Source organism: Pelodiscus sinensis, chromosome 3 (assembly GCF_052426305.1).
Source record: "Pelodiscus sinensis isolate ZL-2025 chromosome 3, ASM5242630v1, whole genome shotgun sequence".
In the NCBI taxonomy this organism is placed as follows: domain Eukaryota; kingdom Metazoa; phylum Chordata; order Testudines; family Trionychidae; genus Pelodiscus; species Pelodiscus sinensis.
This window is the reverse complement of record NC_143054.1, coordinates 179,204,765-179,227,177: the sequence shown is the minus strand read 5'-3', so window position 1 is coordinate 179,227,177 and position 22,413 is coordinate 179,204,765. Positions and strand designations below refer to the sequence as shown.

Genomic DNA, 22,413 nt, shown 5'->3' with positions numbered 1-22,413 from the left:
ACTTCTTCAGATATGCGGGCGAGTTCAGCTTCCAGCTCATCTGAAGAAGTGGGCTTTGCCCATGAAAGATTGTGATACTATGTATATTTTTGTTAGTCTCTAAGATGTCACAGAACTGCTCATTCTCTCTCTTGGATTCAAGACTACTGTGTATTCAATTTTGTGATAAAGGCTATGGTAACAGGTAGAAGGCTAGAGTTATGATTTCTTTTGGTGAAATTTATATCTTGGAAAATACAGCTAAAAAGTCTACATAAAGGCAAAGATTTGATTATCACATTTATATCTCCATACATATGGAAGATCAGCATCCCAAACAATGATTCATATCGTCAGATTGGAATCAAATATTCTGGTTTCTTTCTGTTCTTGTTTAATTGTTCTACTGAAAAGCATGTATCTATTTAAACAAATGCCATTCTATTTCTTTAAAATGCAGCCACTATTATAAATTATTATATTAAACAGTGAGCATATACTGAATCTTAGTGTTATAAGACGCTTAGAAAATGTAGGTATGGACACTTGTTGGGTTAATCACACCCAAACAAAAGTATTAACAATTTATTTAATTGCAGTACAATTAATCAAACATAAAAAACTGAGGAAGAATTGGCTGGTTCCTTTGGATTAGACTCCAGGGGTCCCACCAAATTTCAGCGACTTAGCCTGTAATTTGCAGTAATGCATTTCATCTTGAACTTACTAACAAACCCCAAAGCTGTATAGCAGATGGTGAGGTTAATGTACTTATATTTAATACAGGCAAAGCTGAAGTTTTGTGGGAGCAAAATATTAACTCTAAACTTATCAAATGAAATCTTTTTATGAACTTATTATAATCAGTTTAAACCTGCTGTAAAAACATAGCTGTAAATTTTCTTAAAAGCCCTGTGGTTTTAGCTTTTATTCATCAAAGCAAGTTATCTTCAGGAAAGACATGGATTATTTTTAATTCTGGACTATTAATATAGTTGCTAAGCAGTAATGAGCATATTTTGCAAAGCAACTGAGTTATGTATCTTGATTTGTTTTTCTTCATTATTAAAATTAAGTTGTGAGTTGTCATTACCATTGAAGTAAAAGATTCATCCAATTGATTTTACCAGTTAGCTTTTGTAAAATTCATCAGATTTAAGGAAGTCTATAAAAGGAAGGATTAAAAAAAATCCTATGGTGCCTACTGACTACTGAGATTTGCATGAAGAGGAGGAAACTAGAAGATAGGCATGAATGAAAACCACATCTTTCAAATGAAGAAAGAATCTTGAAATTTACCCATAATGACACGTGAAATAATTATTAACTTTGAGAGGCTTTGTAGTGGGAGAGTTAATATCGCAACAAATAAAAATAATATCCTACTTTTATTATGACATATGGTCTGCTTAATTTTTCTGGTAGCTCTCTAACTACATCCAGCACTTAGGATATGTCTAGACTACATGCCTCTGCCGACAGAGGCATGTAAAATAGGCTACTTGACATAGTCAATGAAGCCTGGGATTTAAATATCCCCGGCTTCATTAAAATAAAAATGGCCGCCACACTGTGCTGGCTCAGCTGATCATCTGCACAGCACGCAAGTCGAGACACGGATCGGTTGACAAGGGGAGCCTTTGTCAACCGCTCCCTTATGCCTCGTGAAACGAGGTTTACAGGAGCGGTCGACAAATGCTTCCCTTGTCGACCGATCCACGTCTCGACTCACATGCTGTGCCGACGATCAGCTGAGCCAGCACAGAGCAGCAGCCATTTTTATTTTAATGAAGCCGGGGATATTTAAATCCCCGCTTCATTGACTATGTCAGGTAGCCTATTTTACATGCCTCTGTCAGCAAAGGCGTGTAGCCTAGACATACCCACAAATAAAAGTACAGCGGACACTTACTGTTACCATGCTGATAAAGAGCAATTTGACTCTAATCAAAATCTATACATACAGGGGAGAAAAAGAATTGAGGAAGTTTCTTCGTTTAAATAAGTAGTGGGTAGTGAGCTCTAATAACTTGTCAGTCACATCCTTAATCAGAAGAAAAGTAGCTAAGGAGAGAGAAATACATCAAGTACAAATCCCGTAATATTGCATATTAGACAAGTACACTCACAAAGGGTATGTCTACATAGTGGGGCTAAAGGCGAATTAAGCTACATAACTTCAGACATGTCGATTGCATAGCTTAAATTGAAATAGCTTAACTTGACTTTTGGGCTGTCTACACAGCAGGAAGTCAAAGGAAGAATACTGTTCCTTTGACTTTCTTTACTCCTTGTGAAATGAGGATTACCATGAGACAGAGTAAGAAATCTTCCAGATCGACAATATTTAGAAATAAATCATTGTAGTGTAGATGTGCACTATATTATTTCCGAATAAGGTCAGTTATTCCAAAATAATGACTTGCAAGCAGGGATTTATTTGTGAGTTTTCTGTGAAGCTACATTACAGAGTATTCTTCCTTGTCTTTCCGCAGTGTCAAGGGTACTCTTGACAAATCTCAGATACAATCCAATGACTGATTCTCACTTTGAATTTTCTAAGTACCTCCTGCCTTAAGTGCACTATGCACTTTTCACTTACTTCATCTATTTCTTGGTTTGAATAGTGTTACAGAATAGAAAGGAGGGAAATGGTTTATACTACCCATTTACAAACAAGAGCTGATGGATTTGTCTTATGCATTTCCTTGATGCCCTCTTCACAGGACCTTCCTGTTATGGAAGGAAGTATCTCCACTGTCCAAAATGGGAGATTATTTGCATTATTTGCATTATCATGATTGGGATGCCTAGGCCCAGGCCATCATGGTAGTAGGTCCTATGCAAACACAGAACAAACAGAAAGTTCCTGCCCCAAAGGAGCTTACCAACAGCAACTAAAGAGGTGTTGCTCCCCTGAGCACTTCCTGGTGATAGCTACCAGGTTCTGGTTTGGCCTTGCCTATGTCAAAGCTAGTACTATTACAAAAAACAGGACTATGTAGCACTTTAAAGACTAACAAGATGGTTTATTAGATGATGAGCTTTCGTGGGCCAGACTCACTTCCTCAGATCAAATAGTGGAAGAAAATTGTCACAACCATATATACCAAAGGATACAATTTAAAAAAATGAACACATATGAAAGATTTTCTTTGTTATAGACCTTGGCACTCCCTAGCACAGCAGAATCCTTACAGACCCCTTGAACAGATTAGAGGGGCCAAGCCTACATATGTCAATAATATAAAAGAGTTGTGGGCTTAAACATACTGTTTTGACACTAGTGCCCAGCACTGCAGCATGAGAAAGGCAATAGTTGCACTTCCTATTCAATGTTCCTTCAATGTCTTACCCAAGAGGTGTGCTCTGTCAGTGCCTTCACTTAATATGCCAAGTTCACCTCCAAAGGCATCAAGACCCTGACATTCTTCCTGGATCTCTGGTTCCACTCACGGCACCACACCATATTCACTGTTTAGCTCTACAGCTAATGAAGCCCAGCTTTGCCTGGGCATCAGCTGAGTACTGCCTGCACACAGGCCAGGCTTTCACCTGCCTTCACCATCACGTATGCATTACTTAATCATATGCTGAATGCAACCCACTATGCCTCATAGAGCGCTGTGGTGCATCAGTCTAGATCTGTGTGATAGATCCTTCTGGAAGAAAGATGGAAACTTACAGTATGTCTACACTGCAGGTGGCAGAGTTCTTGCCAGCCTGGATAGGCAACTACATATTAGCTTTGTTTTGAGCTAACACCCTAAAAATAACAGTGTAGCTGTGGGAGTATGGGCAACAATTTTGGCTACCTCCCTGAGTACAGTGCTAGTAAATACTGGGGCCGCTAAACCTGAGGTGAGGCCCTTGCTACCCTAGCTACACTGCTATTTTTTGCATGCCACCTGAAGCACAGGAAGTATGCATCTGTTTGCACCTCCTCATGAAGTGAAGACATGCCCATTACTGTTCCTGCTTTAGAACTGTTCAGGATGATTCTGCAATTTATTCTTAGTGGAAGAGATGAGACCAGGCTGAGTAAATAGAAGTTATTCCTAATCAGAGAAAGATTAGGAAAGTTGAAATTCAAAAACCAGGTGACAATCTGAAGTTTGGCACCATAGCTCTAGTCTAGCAACAATCGCTAGTGCCAAAACAGCTCAAATAATCCCCATTGACAGTCGCAGACAGACAGTCTTCCCACATCCAGTGTATAGAGTCCTTACAACTCCACTCTCCCCAGTTGGGACCCACACCAACCTATCTGCTGGGAGCTTCCACATCACTCTCCAGTGTCTTCCACCACATACAGGTGCTTTGTCAGCCCTATTCTGTCCTGCCAGTCACTCCAGACAGAGTGTAATTCCACTGTTCCCAGGGAACTCCCCATGGGCTCTGTGATCATTCCTACCAAGGAAACATTCCTCACTCGTGGGCCCAAGTCTAGCTGGAAGAAGTCAGCAGGTAAATTACTGCTGCTCCCCTACTTTTAGTCATTAGCTCTAGCTTAGGAGCAACAAATAATTCCTCCTGCTTCTGCTCTTCCTCCTACCTTCATCCCTTTCTAGCCATGGCTGAATAAGGTAACGGAGAAAACCCCACTTATTGCTCTCCTTGCCTTCAGCCATCTTCTGGGAAATCACCAGTTATTTCCTTCTACCATCTCCAGACTTCTAGCAGTGCCCACCTACTCCATCTGACTGTCTGACTCTGCTCTGATTCAGGGCAGCACCTGCCAAAGGGTCTGCTTCATTTCTTGGGGCCAGCTACACTATAACTTTTGCATAGCAGTGTCTTGGAATAAGAAAGGAGAACACAGACCTACTACTGCATCTTTGCATCTTATTCCAAGGTGCTGTGATGTCTGCATTGCCAGGGTTTTGTACAGCCTTGTTTTAGTCCAGTAATCAAATGTGTCTCACAACACCTGCACTTCCGCAAGCTGGAGGTTTAGTTACAATGCTCCTATTGGCTAGAAGATGATATGTTGTTTTATTCAGGTTTCTATGTTATGCCTCTCATCATAACCAAATGCTTGGGTATGCTACTGTTACAGGCTGTACCTCTCTTCAATTAGCCTGTCTTTAGCTAGTGCTTAAAGCATTCAGTGGATAGAAATGGGCTGGCTCCTAAGCTGGTGAAACTGGTCATTTGGACCACTTTGGGCTTTGTCCTTGGATGGGTACTTCAGGAGAATGACTAGTTTAAAGAGAGTGGGGAGAAGGCAGGGGCATGCCTACTTTGCAGAGCTGGTCAGCTGCAGAAAATACAGAAGGCTCTACCAAAAAATTCCATCTTCAGATGGCCCCATTTCCCCCCTCCCCAACATCATCTCCCCACACTGAACTTCCAACACTCAAGTTTCTGATTCACTCCCAACCCCTTTGCATATATTCCCACACACACACGTCTGGTGTACCCAGTGGTCCTTCATCAGCATCCCATTTTTAAAAGATTAAATTTTCAGTACGTACCTTGTGATACTAGCAATATGTATGGTGTAAGCTCTATATCTAGAGTAATATCATTCATGTAGAAGCCTATTCCTGTGTACTAGCTTGGAATACTGCACAGCTTGCCAAGTGTATTATCTTCTTACTCCCTCTGGGTATGTCTACACTACCACCCTAGTTCCACGAGGAGTAATTGTAGTTCGGATTAGAGAGCCTAATCCAAACTACCTACTCCGTGCCGCGTGTAGCCGCAGGCACAGAGTCCGCGCATTTCCCTATTGCGATTTCAAAAATTACCATGCCCCTTCCGGAAAAGGGGCCAATGTAGACGAGCCCTCCTAGTCCTCACAACATCCTCTGGCAAGGCGTTCCACAGGTTGACTGAGCGCTGAGTGAAGAAAAACTTCCTTTTGTTTGTTTTAAACCTGCTGCCTATTAATTTCATTTGGTGACCCCTAGTTCTTATATTGTGGAAATAAGTAAATAACTTTTCCTTATTCACTTTTTCCACACCAGTCATGATTTTATAGACCTCTATCATATCTCTCTGCCCCCCCCCCCCCGTCTCCTCTTTTCTAAGCCAAAAAGTCCAAGTCTTTCTAATGTTGCTTCATATGGGACCCATTCCAAATCCCTAATAATTTATGTTGCCCTTTTCTGAATCTTTTCCAATACCAAAGTATCTTTTTTGAGATGAGGCAACCACATCTGTACTCAGTATTCAAAATGTGGGCGTACCATGGATTTATATAAAGGCAATAAGATATTCTCTGTCTTATTCTCTATCCCTTTTAAAATTATTTCTAGCATTTTATTTGTTTTTTGACTGCTGCTGCACATTGAGTGGATGTTTTCAGAGAACTATCCTCAATAACTACTCTTGAGCAGTTGTAGCTAAAATAGTCCCCATCATAATATGCATACACAGCTTGTACAGAATTTTTTTTTCATTAAGCAAGCAAGGCAGGGAACTAAGGATAGATTTCCTGCATGTGTATATCTGGCTAGTTGAGCCATATACTGAAAAGTCTACTCAAACCTAGTGAGAATTCCTAAGACATTTGTAGGTGTTTGGGCAGACACTCTCTTTCCTCTCACCCCTATACTTTTATGGCTCCATTTTGCTGACACTCCTGTCAAAGAAACTACAACAAAAGGGAGGAAGATGGGTTTTTGTAAGGAGCTGAGGCGAGGGGGCTTTCCTGCACATTTGATAAATTGCATAGGCAGAGGTCCTGCTCTGATACTGGTTCAGAGCTGCACAGCAGCTATAAAGCTTCAGATGGGTAGCCAAGTTAGTCTGTAACAGGAAAAACTTAAAAATAACAAATAAACTAGTAGCACTTATAAGATTAAATAGATACAACCAACAGCAGATTCTACACAGACATCAAGAACCATGGGCACCTTCATTGGTTGGTTGGTTGGTTAAGTCATTAAGATGTGGAAGATAATGTGCCAGCCATCCGATATCCTGGTTCATACCATTTGCATAAGAATTAAACTTGTGAATGAAGTTAAAGTGCAGCCCTTTTCTGTGTATTTGGCTTGTGGAATTGGTCTGAAACAAAACGGCGATTTGGCAATCCATCAATGAGTGTCCAGGAAGATTAAAGTGTTCTCCAACAGGTTTCTGTGTATTGCCTTTTTGGATATCTGATTTGTGTCCATTAATTCTTTCCCATAGAGACTGTTCAGTTCGGCCAATATACATTGCGGCGGGGCATTGCTGGCACATTATCTTCCGCATCTTAATGACTTGATGGCATAGATCATATTAGTGGATGTGCAGTTAAATGAGCCTCTGAAGCTTTAAGGTGCTACAAAACTATTCGTTGTTTTTTAAGTTTAGCAGCTTAGCAGTTTAGTGGTTCTCTCCTGCTCGCTTCCTAAAGTGAACAAAACAGGAACTCTCTCCTCATGGGCCAAAGCCTTATGTAGTCTCTAGCTAAATAGTCCCAGATTATGGAATTTACATATATGCTATTGTATTTTAAATATAGCATGTGTTCATGTAATTAGATTATATTAAAATGCATGTGCACTGAGGATAGGAGCTTACATGCAACCATGATGTATTCAATGTTATTTTTGCATGAAAACAAGAGAATGAAGAATTAGTATAAAAAGAATATTTCCCATTCTTTTAAACCATCAAGAACACATCTGCATGCAGAATCTTTGTTTCTTAACCGTTCCTCCAACTGACCATCCAAAGTACAAATAGAGGATTATAATATCATTATAATCTCCAATGTAATTAAATGACATTACAAAAGGTGATGGCATCAAGAGTAAACTATAGAAGCAGATGAATCAATCAGCAACCAACATTTTCTATACATGCAAATACCTTACTTTTAAGAATAGAAGACAACTGCAGAAAAAAATATTATCAGTTAAGAGAATTGTCCACAGACAGACTGTATTTAAACTGTGTTTTTCATTTGGCATCAGTGCAGCTCCAGATATTTCAATAACAACAAAGGTGGCATCTGGAAAATATAAGGTCACACTCAGATTCACAGAACTGCTCTTCTGGTTATTATATTGAGAGCCAAATAAATGTCACAGCATGATGAGACTGGAGCTGCAGACAGCTTTTCAAATGAAAAAAATTTACACCCTGTCTCAAGGAATCTTCCATTTCTCAGGAGTCTCGGCCTCTCTCCCTGTTGTTATAGTTCTGCAGTTTTCTTTATACCATCTGGGATTACCAGACCTTTGCTTTTCCTGGGATGGCTACTTTATCAAGACATGCTTGACCAGTGTAGCTGCTGAAATGGGACCTGTCCCAAGGAGTCAGTTTAGTCTAATGATCGTGAATAGGAATGAATTCTGCTTAATCGGGGAAGAATAAATTCTGTTTAATGGAGACACATCCAGGGACTGTGTACACTAAGTGGAAGATCAAACCTGCCATGGTCACTCTTCGGGGGTTCAAATTAGCAGGTCTAGTATTGTCTAGTATCCTCATGAGAAGTAAGGGAAGTTTGAAGGGAGCATTTGCTCCCGTCGCCTTCCTGCTATGTGTACGGAATGGAAACATGATTTAAGATACATTGACTCCAGCTGCATAATTAATGTAGCTGGAGTTGCATATCTTCATTCGATCTCCTGCTGTAGTGTAGACCAGGCCTCAGTCAGTGCCTAGTGAAAAAGTGGCACTTTCAAAGTGTTAAATAAATGTGAAATTCTGAGCCCTCAACAACAATTATCAAATGAAGATAGAGGAAGAAGAAACAAAGATCAAATAAATAAGCTGGATCCATGCAATAGTATAAAGATCAGGATTTTAGTTTTAGTTTTGGGGAAACTAATTCTTAAAATAATGTCTTCTCTCTAGGTGTCTGGTAAAGTGGATTATGCTATATTTATGTTGCTCTACTGACTAGTTATTAAATGGAGCCTTTTATTTTATTTGCTATCAAACTGTCATTACAGCAGCTCCCTTGTCGGTATGGGTTGCAGCAGTCTGTGTTATATTGCTGTCCTACAATGTGCCCTCAATAAAGAGTGGCATGTAGCTGCTACTGGAGTAACAATTTGTTTTGTGGTTTCCCCTTTCCCCCAAAGGTAACATAATGTTTCTAAGGTGGAAGGAATCCTTGGCCAGCAGCAGTTTACTTCACCCTCCATGCTTTTGTTCATATTCCCAGTCAATGGGAGCTGCAGGGAGTGGTGCCTATGCTATGCCACATCCCACAGCTGCCATTGGCCAGGAACAGTGAACCACGCCCACTGGGAGCTATGAGTGGTCGTGCCTGCAGACACACTGGTAAACAAAAGCTTTTGCGCAAAAGGACTTTTCCCCAAACTGGAGCAGCATAGTATTTCCGCAAGAAGCACTAATTTCTTACATAAGATCGGCAGTGTTCTTGCGGAAATTCAAGCGGCCAGTGTAGACAGCTGGCAAGTTTTTCTGCAAAAGCAGCTGCTTTTGCGGAAAAACTTGCCAGTCTAGACACAGCCATGTAGTTTATTAATACATTTAGCACAGTCTTATACACCCCAACTTCACAAGATAGATAGGTAATGCACGTCTGTATTTCCTTAGGATATGTCTACACATCAAAGTTAATTCAAAATAACAGCTGTTATTTCAAATTAACTTTACTAGCATCTACACAGCCAAACCACTGTTTTTGGGAGCACTTATTTCGAATTTGGTAAAGCTCATTCCATGAGGACTAACACAAAATTCAAAATAGCTAATTCGAAATAAGTGCTGTATAGACACTTATTTCGATTAGGGGGCCTCCAGCCTTCCCAGGGTACCCTGGTGGCCACTCCAGCCTCAACTAAGAACACTCCTCACCCTCCTCCCCTGCCTGGAGCTCTTAAAGGGGTAGACTCTGGCCACAGTGCCTGTGCCAGCTCCAAGCCTGTCAGCCCAGAGCCAGCAGTCACTGCCCCTGACTCTGTGGCCCCAAAACATGAGCCAGCAAGCCACTGGCAGCCAGCCCTCCACCGCTCCCCAAGAGCAGTCTGACAGCTCCCAGGAGCCTGCCAGGGCCTGGAGAAGGCGGGCGCCTTCCTTGTCCAGAGTGGAGATCAGGGTGGACCTTACTCAGGTTTGGGGAGGATGCCCCCAACGTCCATGATCTCTGCACTAGATGGAGGAACATAGCCATCTATGGCAGGATAGCTGCCAGCCTGGCCACATGCGAACCCAGGAGCAGGTCTGCATGAAAATCAAGTTGGTCCAGTGAGATACCCAACCCTGAGCATCCCCTCCCGCTTCTTCCCCTTGCTTCCCCTTCCAGCTCCCTCCTCCCAGGTTTCCCCCTCCCCTTTCCCACTCTCTCTTCTCCACTCTCCCACCTCTTTTCTCCAGTCTCACCAGAGTTTCTTCTCCCCCCCCCCCCCAGTTTTGTTAAATAAAGAGAGTTTGTATTAATGAAAATATGTGTATTTTATTTGACATCAGGAAAGGGGGTTAAGGAGTGGTAAATGGAAGGATGTGAGGGAGGAATGAGGCACAAGCCCCCAGTGGAGCAGACCAGGGAGGCTCTTAGTGCTCCTCAGGGTGGAAGCTCTCCCGCAGGGCCTCCTGGATACTGACAACCCCTCTGATGGACCTCCTGGATGGCAGCCTGCAGAAAGTGCAGCCAGGCTCACAACAACGCGTTCATGAGAAGCACCAGAGTGCCCAGGGGCAGCTCCAGCTCCATGTTGCTGAGTGCAGTGGTGTCCCAAGTGAGGGCAACCAGAGTACGCAGAGACACGATTGCTTTGCCATCCCTTATAGAGGTAGGCAAGCAAGCAGGGAAACCTGAGAACCGGCTGCCCGGGGTGGGGTCCCTTTAAGCACAACCCTCAGATAGCCTCAGGCAGCAGCCTCACAAATAAACTCCTGACCTGATGTCCTGGTTCCGGCCAGTCTTCAATACAATTCAGCATCCACTCAGTGTGGACACTCTATTTCGAAATAGCAAAATGCTATTTCGAAATGCATTTTGTGTGTAGATGTGTTATTTTGAAATAAGCTACTTCAAAATAACACTGTAGTGTAGACATACCTTTCTACTCCTACCATTCCTTCTAGAACAGCCTGAAGTGTTTGCTGTCATTTTCCTCATCACCATCACCTTCCCCTTCATCACCTGGGGCCATCATTTTAGCACCTCTCAAAGACTACTTCTCCTCCTATGCTTCAATGACACTTTTATAATATGTTACGTTCACATTGTTATGTTTGATATATACTCAGTGGAGGATGCTTTCTTTTCTCCTTATTTGTATTTCCTTACCTTGCTGATGGTGATGTGTCTTTTTCCTTAGGTCAGTATATCATTGACCGCAACTTACTATCATATACATCAGTTTCTTACAATGGTCCTTTTGTGGTTATGTATCACATTTGTTATCATGTCCTACTCACTTATTCAGTATGGCCTAAACCGGTTATTTGGGGAGTTTCCAAGTAATGATATACCTGCTAAGTTTGAGGGTATTCTTGGAAGCCCTTATGCCACTGAAGGTTGCTTTAGCTAGATGAAAGGTCCCAAATATATTGAGTATTGTCTTTGTTATTTGAAAGGTTGCATGCTAACTTTGCCTTAGCTCACCATTCAAAATGTGGCCTATAAGTCTCTTGTGTTACAGCCAAACTGCCAATATAAACCTACTGTAACATTATAATAACATATAATCAAAACCATAACAAAATAATAAATCTATATATCTACAGGAAAGCAAGCACGTTAGTCTTAGAGACTACACCTAGCAATAGAATGGACTCTTAAATCCCCCCAAAGAAGTCCATCCCTATACAATCAATCCCTTTCTGAAAGTTTGGGGAAATTGCTTTTGCTTATCTGTTAATTCTGTGACCCAGGATCTTAGTTATGCATCCTCTGAATCGTAACACTGGTAGCCATAGATCTAACAAATACCATCCACTCGAAAGTCTGTGATTAGCACAGAGAAGCTCGTTCCCGCCTAGTTATTTTCAATACTCTTTTAAATTACATTATTTTCTGACAAAGAAGGAGAAACCCTGTAAAGCAGAAGAGTTACTGAGAATGATCACCTCACATCTTCAATCTATAGCCCTCGTCCTTTCATAAAGCACACTCCATCTTTCTGCTGGAGGGATCAAAATGGAAGACAGTTCCTTCTCAAAAGGTATAACTTTCCTTTAAATATCCAGCTACATGAGATTCATTTTTAAACACTTAACCCCACTTTTTTCCTACTGCAATATTCACAGCATGTTATTTTTGGACAAAGCATACTCACCATTGCTTTAACATACCCCCACATCTACTATTTTCTCTTCCAGCTAGCGGGCAGAAGGATATGACTTCTCTCCCCCACCCCCTTTTTGTGAGGGCCTGGGTTTAGTTTTTCTTTTTTGAGAGTCACACCAAATGTAGTTAGATGTTTTTTCTCCTCATCATTTAAAAAAAAAAAGCTTGCTAAGGAAGTATCTTCTCACTTGGAATCTGTTTCTGAGAGGAGAGAGGTCACATTTCTCCTCAGTAATCTGAGGAGACTTATGTTTTGATTTCATTCGTGTACACAGGAGTGCTGCTCTATAGTCCATTTATGAGGCCTGGTGAGGAAAAGGGAACTTATCTTTGCTTAAGCAGCAGACCACTTCTTTTGAAGACTCTTTGGCCTCCACGAGGGTTTTGTCAAAAGCTCATTTGATGTTTCAGGTTTCCTATCAGTACTTACATCCTTTCTTGCTGAAGACTTTTCTAAAGACTTGTTGCTCACAGAGGGGAGCCTTCCATTTTGGAAGCTGGAGAAGGTGAACTATTATCTCTTGGTTTAAGCCACTCTTATAATTCAGGTGCAGGGAGCCATCTCAGAGTTATTCTGAGGCTATGTCTAGACTGCAAGCCTCTTTCGAAAGAGGCTTTTTCTAAAGTATCTTTCGAAAAAGCCTCTTTCAAAAAAGATCATCTAGACTGCAAGCAGTACTTTCGAAAAAGCAAGCCGCTTTTTCGAAAGAAAGCAGCGAGTGAGTCTGGATGCTCTCTTTCTAAAAAGCCCTGTTGGCATTCAAGAACGCCTTTTTTCAAAAGAGCACTTTCGAAAAAAGGCGTTCTTCCTCGTGAAATGAGGTTTACCGCCGTCGAAAGAAAAGCCGCGTTCTTTCGATTTAATTTCGAAAGAACGCGGCTGCAGTCTAGAAGCAAGTGAAGTTTTTTCGAAAAAACCCCTGAGTCTGGACACAGCCCGAGAGACAACTCAAGGCCTACATGTCATACTGAAGAAATACTTCCTTTTTCTTCAGCCCTTTTGTCAGAAATCAACAGATCAGAATTGTTGACTTTAGCAGAGTTTGTCTTTTCCAATTCTGGTAAGTGAAAGTGGACAATGTAGAGAGACATTAAAAATATACAGAAACATCTGCTCTCAGGTGTTTGTCTGGACTAAAACCTGTTGAAATAAGCAAGAAATGTTATGCCACTTCAAATCTTTTGCACGGGTTGAAATAAAAAAGCGCTTGGCTTGCAGGTCACATTCCCAGCTGACTGTGCAAGACATTAATGAGTCTGAATGAAAGGTTGTTTCATTTTTATAGATCCGACTCCTTTAAAATTGTTACCCTGTTGCCATACAAGTTTTGATTACTTTGTGCTCAAAAAGCAAAGTGCAAGCTTGGTTAGCATGTATTAAGCACTTTTATCCAGAACAAACAATTCTGAGGGGCGTTCGGAAAGCGTGATTCTGGGCATTGCGCAATGAGGTTACTCAAATGGAGATTAGAATGAGTGAACTCCAACCGAAGTCTAGAAACAGGTCTGTATTTATGACATTCTGAGCTAAAGTGTAAGCGGCCCCATGCCATAAAGATAAAGAATGTATTATTCTCATAGAAAGAACACTGATACAAACAAAAAAATTATGTTCTCACAGGAAATTAAGAGAGGATACATAATTATTATCACACGAATAATGAAAATTTTCCTTCTTTTGATATGAATAAATAAAAAACGTTTGATTAATTTTGTTAGGGAAATACAAAGTTAATCCAGACTATATCTAAAATATTTTTACAAATGCTTATTCCAATTCATTTTTTGCTACAAAACAATGAATTGTTGGTATTTTTCTTTTGCCATACTATAAAAATACATAGTAGGTTCCCAAAACTGACGGAGTAAAGCCAGCACAAATTTATCCTCCTCACAATCCAATCAACTCAAGTCCATAAGATGACCAACTGCAAACTCAGTCATGTGACATATGGATAGATAGCACTTAAAACAGAAAGCGGTATGCACACTAAAATACACAACAGTATATATGTACAGATCAAAAGAAAATAAGAACACACTAATACTTCAGAAAACAAAGGAAAACAGGTGCGAAGGAACCAGGCAACTGAGTATGTTGGACTGTAAACAAAAGATGGCAGCCTTCCAGCTATTCCCAGCCAAGGGGAATGCTATACTTGAAGATACTTCTCAGACAAACCCCGTCAATGTATGAGCTCAGCAGGATTGCTTCACCACACCTCCTGTCTCCAACCTCACATTTTTCCCAATTTTATCAGCAGTGAGATTCTTTATTTATTTAAATTAGCTATGAAAGCACAGTCAGAATTTTACCAGTAGCAGTTGGCCAACTAAACACCGCCTTAGGAGACTGACAGCAGAGTGACTCATAGAAATACCAATTTTACAAGAGTAATTATCCTGTGTTTTCTCAGCTCTGGCCTCCTGCCTGTCAATAATGAACAATTAGTGAAGGGCAAGGATAGGGTAAGGGTATTTGTGTAGCCAGATGTGTACATGTTTATCATATTTAAATGAAAATGTCTATATTTAGAAAAAATCTACTTTTTACCTACATCCCCTTGATTTATAAACTAATGTTGATAACATTTGAAATGGGGTCAGGTTTTTTTTTAATCAGAGGCTCCCCTATTGTGAGGCCTTATGCTGTAGCTTAGTTATCTTATACCTTAATCCGGCACTGTCCAGAAAAACAAGAAACCCACATAGAATAGATGAGAAAGTAAAGGAGTTCTGGGAATCAGAACTATTAAAACATGTAATAAGTTATAGCACTTCATAAACCAGATATCAAAACTCAACTAATATATATTTACAGTAAAACTGTCCTTTTAGATGTACAATCCAGTCAATGTGATCACTGCATATTTGTGGCTTTACTCTAGATGCCTGAATAGATACATTCACTTTTTGGATAGATATACCTTATTAGTAGATTCTGATGTGTCTAAACACCACTGGATCCTCCTGGATTCTTGTTAGAGCTGATTAGGATTTGTTCAATTAATTGTCCCTCCCCACATCAGAAAATGCTGATTAATCAAACCTGAAGCTTTTATCAGAATAGATCAAGTTAGACACATTTTTCAACTAAAAAAGTTTGTAAAAAGTTTTGAAATTGCAAAAATGTTTTATAGGATATGTCTACACTAGCCCCCTAGTTCGAATTAGGGAGGCTAATGTAGGCATTTAAAGTTGCAAATGAAGCCCGGGATTTAAATATCCCACGGATATTTAAGATGCTTTATTTGCATCTTCCCATCCGGTCGCCATTTTTAAATTTCACTAGTCCAAAGTAACTGCCCGCGGCTACACACGGCAGTGAAACAGCAATTCGAACTAAGTCCTCAGTTCAAATTAACTGTTACAGCTCCAATGGAAGGTTTGTGCATACAAACCTTGTCTTTGTACCCACAAATTGTTAATTGTTTGTATAAATACCTATTTCCATGCACAAAAAAATGATACTATCAGCACAGGAGATCCCTTTTTTTCTTGTATATCCAATGGAATGAGGTGTAACAGTTAATTCGAACTAAGGACTTAGTTTGAATTGCCGTTTCACTGCCACGTGTAGCCGCAGGCAGTTACTTCGGACTAGTGGAATTTAAAAATCGTGACCGGACGGGAAGATGCAAATAAAGCCCGGGATATTTAAAACCTGGGCATCATTTGCAACTTTGAATGCCTACATTTCCCTTGATTCTTGAGACAAACTCTGGATGTAATGTTTTCAAAGGCTCGCTAATCATATTTTACTACCTTCCTGTTAATCTTATAGACACTGTATATTTTCCAAGTGAGCTGTGAATATGGCCCATATATACAAGAAAAAAAGGGATCTCTTGTGCTGATAGTATCATTTTTTTGTGCATGGAAATAGGTATTTATACAAGCAATTGCATAATTTGTGGGTACAAACACAAGGTTTGTATGCACAACAGAAGTATTTACATGCAAATGCTATAACTTTACCCACCTTTGCAAGTTTTCATCAACTTCAGACTTTCTTCATCACATAAAAATAGGACATATCTATATTGAATGTATTTTTCATAAACACATGAATTAGCCCTCTTGTAAAACATTTTTTTCCACTTCAAAGCTTCATTCCTCAAACTAAGTAAAGTTCTGAAGAGCCACCAAATGTCAGCAAGTTTCAAAGGATGTTTCACACAGATTGCCACAGATTATCGTTTCTCATCCAATAACTCCCACTGATGTGGTTTGAAAAGGATGTGACTAGATCAAACCTTGTGTTCCCAGAATGAATTGGGGACTCTTAGCAACTACTTCTCATAATATATTAGTTTGTGTTTTCAACCAAGAAAATATATTCTGATCAAATATTACGCACATCTTATATCAGAGCAACTGTAATGTCACCACTGTAAATATTTACCTGGTCACCCTGATAATCTCAAATAAAGACTCCAAACAATTATGTTTGGTTAAAAAAAAATTTAAAGCTAATGTTAAAAATTTACATAGTGCACAGGTTAAATAAAAGGTGATTCTATACATCAGGTTGTCACGCTTGGATTATCTACAAATAGTTTTTTTTCCTTAAAAAGTCATATGGTATGTATAATTACACAATCAGCAATAACCCAAATTTAGATGTGTAATTATCACAATACAGATATGATCTTTGAATCAAATATTCGGCTATATCACTCACAGAAAGATTAATGGAGAGTTGGTTGTGAGAAGCAAATACATTGTTAAGTAGAGATTGTCCTTCAGTAAGTCAGAATTTAGATTAGGTTGTCTGTTAGAAAATACAGTCAATCCGGAAAATATTTGAGTTACTATCCAAACTGCACTTCTCTTCATCACTCCAAATCATCCCTCCTGGTATTGCCAATGTCTGGTGATGTGTTCCAGATAGATGTCTCTCAGCCACCTGATGGCATTCAGTGAGTCTGATCCATGAGTTGTCAGATCAGACAAGAACAGCATTGGCTGACTCCATCAATCAGTGTGTGAGTTTGCATCTTGTAGCCCTTAGCTTTCAAGATGTCAGCCAGAAGATCATATTTCTTTAGCTTTCAGGCTTGGGCATCATGGAAGTCCTGTTCTTGAAAGGAACTGTGATATCCACCACGATGATCTTTCAGTCCTCATTAGCGATGACAATGTTTGATCACAGTTGGCTGCCATTCTGGGGATGGAAAAGTTCATGGCAACCTTTCCCATGGGTGGTAGGATGGCTCTGACCAGGCAGTCCTGGATGGCAAGGTGTCTCAGCTACCAGGCTCCGGAGTGGAGCTTGCAGTTACATAAAATGGGGGGTAATGGCTCATTGGCATAATGGCACTTCCTTTGTCACTTATTCCAATTCTCGTGGCAGATGGCTCCATTCAGTGGACTGCAGTTGAGTCAGGCCCATTGGATGAATCTCCAGGCTGCAAATTGGGTGACGTTATCCTGGGGGAGGAAGTGGTTACTTGTATCAGCTCAAAGGTCTCTCCCTGGTTAAGCTTCCATTTTGGGTTTTTGATATAGTAGCAGTGGATGGCATCCTTCAGGGTCCTCTCCAGCTTGGTTCTGATTGTCGGAGTGATGATGGTGCACTCTGTTCTTCACTTGTGGCACTAGGACTCCCAGCTCCTGGTATTCCTCACACCACATCCAGCAGCAGCCTATTCATTTCTCCAGACATCTCACAGCATTGTAGGCATCAGTCCAGAGTAAAGCAAAGTCTCCCCCATCTCTGCCAAATTCACCCTCAGGGAGCCACTTAGGTACGTGGCAGCATCTTGGTTGGAGGGCATCCTGGCAACTGTTATGACACAATTAAATACAACAAATTAAAATTCTCAGCAGTAAATAGCACCCGGTGTGGGCTCATTTTCCTTCAATAAACCAAACTACCAAAATCAAAATAAGGTCACTCCAAGCTAGGGAGAGCTTCAATGGATGAAATTTCCAGCTAATCTTTTTTTGTGGAAAGAGAGAGTGTGTTAATGTGTATGATAGTATGTATGTGAGATAATAAAACAAAAGTAACTCTTTACCTTTCTGGAAGGTACAGTGGCAGAGGAGTGAAGCATTGTGCTACCTCCAATGGGACATCCATAAAGGCAATAGGCCGGATTGAAACACAGAAATCCATATAACTCCCATCGCTTCCCATATGATTGTCTAAGTCAATCAGCAGCCCAAAGATAATGCATCTTTGGTGCCAATCTTCTAGTGATATGCCCATACATAATCAGCATTCAGGCAGTGATGTGTATTTTAAGAATTCCATAGAAATTGCCATGGTCCAGAATTACCAGAGATAGTTAATATTGTCAGCAAAATGTCTGAGATGATGTTCACAGACACAGAACTGTTTCCATCTAGACCTCTGATTAGGTGTATGTGGTCACAAACCTGATACAATGTCAATGGAAGGATTTTTCTTTCATAGAAATACTCTTGTATTGATATCATAGCAATAAGACACTACAAACACATTGCAAGAGTCATTGGTTATGTCTATACTACAAAGAAAAGTCAGAAAATGATACACAAATTGGCTGTGTCTAGACTGGCAAGCATTTCCGCAAAATCAGGTGCTTTTGCGGAAAAACTTGCCAGCTGTCTACACTGGCCACTTGAATTTCCGCAAGAAAACTGACTTCCTACTGTCTGAAATCAGTGCTTCTTGTGGAAATACTATGCTGCTCCCGTTCTGGCAAAAGTCCTTTTGCGCAAAGCTTTTGTGCAAAAGGGCCAGTGTAGACAGCTCAGATTTGTTTTGCGCAAAAAAGCCCCGATCGCAAAAATGGCGATCAGAACTTTTTTGCGGAAAAGCGCGTCTAGATTGGCACGGATGCTTTTCCGCAAAAAGTGCTACACGGGGCCAAATGTTGGAAAAAAGCCCTCTTTTGGAACACCTCTTCTTCCTCATGAAATGAGATTTATGGGGAGGCTGACAAAACACGTCTACTTTTCCAACTTTTTTTCAGAAAAGCGGACGCGTTCCTTAGACGCAGCAGAGCTTTTCTGGGATACCTCTCTACCCACTTTGCTTTTTTTTTCTATGCTCTCTGTATCGTACATTGAATATTCACAAGAATACTACCATTCTGCTAAGATTTTTACTCAAACCACCAAAACCATGGAAATCAAAAGCTAGGTGTACCACCAGGCTGTTCCTATGCACTGTGCAGCACATATCCAGGAGGGCTTGCTTGCTCTAGGTCCTGTGTACTGCAAAAGTAACTCTTACACTTCTGGAAGCTGAGGTGGGAGGGGAGTGAAGTACTGTGTTAGCTCTAAGTAGGTTGCATGGTATTGCAGACAGATCAAGGGAGAGGCAAGTAGATCTGAGACAAGCAGTGACCTAACACTTGCCATTTATTGTATATCTGTGCAACAAACATGATCACAGCCCACAGGTTGCAGCAGAGTCTGCATTAGGGCTGCTTTCCTGAGGGCAATCAAGCAAATTCCAAGGCTCACTTAATTCCCCCTACAAAGCCCAGTCACTGAGGTCTGAATTTTACCTGTGGAGCACAGAACACAGTGAGCAAAAAGGTGTATATTTACCTTCTTTGACATTCTTAACTGGAGAGAAATGCTTACCATTATTTTAGTACAATTGTTGTAAGCATGTTTCAGAAGTGATATTGTGAAACTACTACACTATTTAATCTGCCAACAGATTAAAAACACCTCCAGAGACCGAAAAGGAAGTAAAAGGATTGTTTATAAATAAGGAGAAATAGCCACTCAGCACATCCAGGCTAATTATATATAAAGAGTTTAGATGCTCTGTATTGAGCTTAATGACTTTTTCTGTCAAGAATGTCTGATAACATGATTTGCACTAAATAGACCATTCTGCAAAAATCCAATTTAGGCAAAGGTTCATCTTCCCATGACGGCACGTATTCAGGAAAATTAGATGACAACCAATTTTTCATGTTTCACTGTTCTTGCGTTTGAGCTTCTGTGTGATGTTTGTATAGCATCACCTAACAAAAGAAACAGACCAAAGACAATTCAAGAAGTTTAGGAACTAACTATAGTTAGCCCACTAACAGCAATCACATTGTAATTCAATTCAACTTCCTCAGGGCAGGGAATATGCCCCAAAAAATACCAGAATTGCTTTATTAAAGTCAAGAGAGGAAACACAGCTCTAACCTTTATCAATCTGAATTAAAAAGGAAGGAGCAACAGTTAGTAAAACAGGTCATTTAAAGTCAAAAGAGAAGAAATTAAAATTCTAAAACTCAGGACGGAGGCTACTTAAGCTCTTTGCGATAGAGCCACTGATATCTCCCTAAACAAAACAAATAAGGAAAAAAGGATGGAGGCAAAACAAAATTCATTATGGTTAAATGGTACAATTCAATTGGGAAATCAAGCCAAATATCTTCAGAAAATGGAAATCCAATCCAACCCAAAACATTAGAAAGTGGCATAGTTCATGGTAAGTGAAATAGAAGATGTAAATTAGGAAGGGGAACATCTAAAGAGGAAATAGCCAACTATATAAAAATAATAAGGTACAAATAATAAGGTGGTGTCCAAAGAAAAAATGTTAAAACAAACTGATAAACTAAAAACCAACAAGTCACTGGGCCTGGCAGGTATACTGCCACTACATCTGAAGGGATTTGAAATGAAATGGCTGTATTTTTAACAAAAATATACACTCATGTGTCATGATTATTGAAGAAGATTGGAAGGTAATACATTTGGTACACAGCTTTTTAAAAGGCACTGGTATGCTCCTGGGACTTACAGTCTAGTAAGCCTTTCTTTTGTACATAGGTGCAATTCCATGGGTGATCCAGCCTTGGAGCCCCACAGAAAAAAAATTAGTGAGTGCTTAGCATCCACCAGCAGCCAGCTTCCCTCCTGCTCCGGTGTCAGCTGTTCAACAGCCTGCAAAAGGCATTAGGAGGAAGGAGGAGGAGCAAGGACAGGTAACACTCAGGTGAGAGTGCAGAATTGGACAGGAAGAGGCAGGGCGGAGGCTTGAGAAAAAGAGGGGCTGCAGAGCCTGGGGCACTGTGTGGGGTGAGAAGAGGTGGAAGGGGGTTTGGAAGAAGGGGTCAGGTGGAGGCAGGGTCTGGAAGGAAGCCAGTACCTGTGCTTTTGTAATTTTTTTGTAAACTCATTGAAACAATAATTAAAATAGAATTTCATGAAAGAGAGGTTGTGTAAAAGAAAAGCGTGCCTCTCAAGACCAAGATTCTTTGAATGTGCTAGTTTAAAATATGATTCAAAGAAAACTGGTTGCTTTAAGTTATTAGAGTGTTCAAAAAGTCTTTGATAAAAATACAAACAAGAGGCTGTTAAGGAAACTAAGCAGTCCTGGAATGAAACTACAAAGTGCTCTGTTTGCTCTGAAATTTCCCATGCCCGGGTTTCTGCCTCAGGTTGGACCTTTTTTTTTTAATACAATGTTTTGCCTATGTTAAAAATACTTACTCTTGTTTCAATTAGAAGCTTTGGAGTAACTGAAATTTGGCATGGGAATTGCCCTGATGTCAGAAATACTAAGGGAGCCTGCTTAACTTATAGCCCCAGGAAGCATTGGGGAGTAATTGCTTTGAAGGATTCTCAGTAATTATTTCAAAATAGCAACAGTGTAGCAACCACACTACTGCTATTTCGAAATAACTATTTCAAAATAAGTGTTATTCCTCATGGAAAGCAGAAGTTATTATTTCAAAATAACAGGCTTGGTATTGTAGAAGCTCTGCATGTTATTTTGAAATAACTCCCTAGTGTAGACCAGGACTACGTGAGCATTATCCATCCAGTACTGAAGGAAGAAGGGAGTCCTATGGGAAAGTGTGTGTGATCACATAATTAAAGAACTGTATCCTCATGCATACACATGATGGGGCTGAATAAGGTCACACAGGCAACTTTATTTCTGGCATACCAAAACATATGAGAGCATGACTTTTGCAACTTTAACATTTTTATAATGTAGTTTTCTGTGTTTAACAAATATAGACATTAGATACACAGACAGCATGATCATTGATTATAAAATTGGCTAACACAGAGAAAACAAAATGTAAGGATACACATTTTCCATAAATTGTTAACAATGGGGTGTCTCAAGGTTCTGTGCAGGACCTGGGTTTTTTACAAACAGCCGTTATTTCGAAATAACTTTCCTAGCACCTACACTGCCAAACCACTATTTTGAAATTAACTCAAAATAGCGGAACGCTTATTTTGAATTTGGTAAACCTCAT

The 22,413-nt window shown here is 40.2% G+C and overlaps 1 pseudogene; it reads right to left on the bottom strand.

The window, feature by feature from the left end:
- Nucleotides 1–16,644: 16,644 nt before the first annotated feature.
- Nucleotides 16,645–18,261, bottom strand: LOC112545635 (uncharacterized; annotated as a pseudogene).
- Between the last annotated feature and the right edge of the window lie 4,152 nt (nucleotides 18,262–22,413).